Genomic DNA, 3,063 nt, shown 5'->3' with positions numbered 1-3,063 from the left:
TCGACTCATAAACTCAACTACTAAATTGCTATAATATCCAAAAAAACCCTTCCTGAAAATATTAATTAATTAAGTTCCAATTGAAACACCTTTGAAGAATATAACCATTAGCTTATATTAATTTTAATTAGACTACATTAGGCATAAAAATGATACTGAAGATGAATTCTTTGCATAAGAATGTATGATATTGGAATGATTTCATTAAATTAAAAGATAATTTACCGAATTCTTATTTGCTATACTGAATGCATAATTTCATGAACCTCGAAGGTATTGTAACCTGTAAAGAAGAAAACTTTCATAGTAGAATGAGGTGCATGTCACAAGTTGCATATAGTCATATAGTCATCATAAAAATGGTAAAATCCTGATAATTATAAACTAATTAGTTAGTTACACAGCAATCTTTCCTGAACATATAGTTGAATGAATTCAACACATCTCAGTATTCTCAAATATTGCAACAATATCATAGGTGATTTAAACTTTTTTGAACGTTCATTCAGGGAAATATTAATTCCCTGATAGTGAATAATTAGTACAAAATTTCAGTTCAACAGTAAGTTAGTGGAAATTCAAATATTTATAACCCTGACATTAGTGTATAATGAATACCCACATCATCGAAAGGATCAATGTGTTTCAGTAGTTGTAAATAACTTGATGATAAATGTAAACTATTAAAAAAGTAAATTGAGGCCTTACCGATAAAAAATCCCAACCAGTTTAACATTTCAATTGTTGATGTGTTTTTAGAAGTAATTTTCATGAGCATCCTTTTAAACTATTAACCGTAAGACCATTGATCAAAGATACCAGCACTTTGAGTTATTCATATAAATTAAGTTGTGTTAATTAATTTGAAGCAATAAAAATGTCAGAACAAAAGGTTTAACTATCACTATATCGTATCCATTGTAAAAATCTTTAATCTTTAAATAGGAAATCACCATGTTTTGTCTTAGTTTATTTAAAGACTCAATTAACTGTAGATAGTTGTTATTTGATTTTATTACTTTTAAGCTAAGTTACGTATTTTTTTATCACCTTCTCTATTTTATACTATCAGTGATATAAAGTTTTCTGAGTTCAAGCATCTCAACATTTGATTTGTTCTCTTTTAAACGAAATGTTCAGTTTTAAATTTACACTTTAATTTTAAGTAATTATATGTTTTTTTTTAATGTAGGGAATAAGCTGCGAAAGACTTTTAGAATTTGACTATACATTTCCTGTAAAATAGATCTTTTTTCTTTGCAAAAATCCAAAAAAATTATGATGATAATAATAACTATATAGAAGTGGTCAACAATTCCTCTTGTTCAGCTACAATACTTGAGTCAACTCTTTACATAAAACGTTGTTTGTCATAGAATATCTGGATAAAATAAGGTGTGATAATTATTTCTTTTTTCTCTACATGTACGTAATTTTTTTAATATGGTCGCATAGCTTTTGTGGAAAAAATAGACAAAGCACTTCAATATTTGTACAACATTCAGCATGCCCATAGGTTGTGAAGTTTTTTAATGTAAGCTCAGATAATTATAACAAATTTAAAATAGATGCAATGTAATTTTATTTAGTTATAAAAGAAGGTAATGTCACCATCCGTTGTTCTTCCTAATGTTAAAATAGACTCAAACAGTAGAAGACAATTGATGATTGATGTCATTAAACTGCTTCAGCGTTGTCATTTAGCACATACAATACTGTTTTGTCTAAACAAAAACACTAAAACATTAAAAATGTTTGTATCCAACACAGAAATATCGCTTAGAAAGTTAGTATTACCAGATGGAAGTTTCAGTAACCAAATAAATAATGCCAACATCTATCATAATTTGTTAGTATGAGCTGAAACGTTTTGATAAATATGAAAAACGAATAGTGGTAGAGTATTAAGTCTGTATAATTTATATCATAGGTTCAAACTAATAGACTGCATCAGAAAATATTAATTTACACGGAGACAGACTACCAAACTGTTTCTTAAAAATCAACTGCTTACTGTTTAACTATTATCCTTGTTGATAACATAAAATGTATTGAAGATTTCATTATATGTGAAAAAATTATATTTGAAGATTTCCAATTAATTATGATAAAATCCTAGTTGTACAATTTTCCTAATATCAATAAAGTGATATCGAATGTCAATTGACATGTACAAAAGTGAGGATCTATAAAACTTTTATTGAAGACAACAGTTTTTAAAACAAATATACATTAAAAGTGTAATTTTTAAGTCTTACCATTGAAACAATTAGGTTTTCAGACACACAGTGATTTGTATGTTAAATATGAGAAAGATCTCAAGATGTCTTGTTGATTATTTCCAGAAATTGAACACTAATGACAGTGTAAAAGTATATTTAGCCCATAGTGTATTGTTCATGTTTACAAACTTCTTTGGCAGAATAGAAATCATAGTGTATGATGTTATTTCTTCTACAGTGATTAGTTAATGTATTCAGTTTATTTCGAGTAGTTACACCTCAAAATAAAGCGCTTACTAATAGTAGCCTGAGCTATCGTGGATTTTATCGAAATTATAAACATATCTTGACCAGAAATATTCTATTCATAATGAAAGTTGGAAAAAATGGAAAAGAGAATTATTAAATCCTTAAACTGAATTGTTGTATTTTAAACAAAACAGTTCACTGAATTATTTATGCTTTAATGATGAAAAGTAACACAAATCTACATAGTTGATCAGTTTAGTCAATCCTATAAAATTAAATAACTCTATAAAAATCATCTTGGAGAATATAAAATAAAAATAAAAATATTATACAACTAAAGAGTTTTGTAAGCAAAGATGGATAGTGGCTAGCAGTGGAAGCTAAGACGCGCATTTCGTCCTATTTGGGACTCGTCAACTGGATGTACCTGTATCTCAGAGTTGATATTCACTCTGGGAACCGAACCCAGTACCTTTCGCTTCAAACTCCATAGCGTTATCTACTCAACTACTGAGCCCTGAAAGCCACTTGCTTGTGCAATGGGGTGAAGTTTAAATTCACATAGTATTGTTTGTTTGAATCTTCCCATTGA

The sequence above is a fragment of the Schistosoma mansoni genome, chromosome 1, assembly GCF_000237925.1.
Source record: "Schistosoma mansoni strain Puerto Rico chromosome 1, complete genome".
NCBI classification, from domain to species: Eukaryota; Metazoa; Platyhelminthes; class Trematoda; order Strigeidida; family Schistosomatidae; genus Schistosoma; species Schistosoma mansoni.
Note: the sequence above shows the minus strand (reverse complement) of the source record.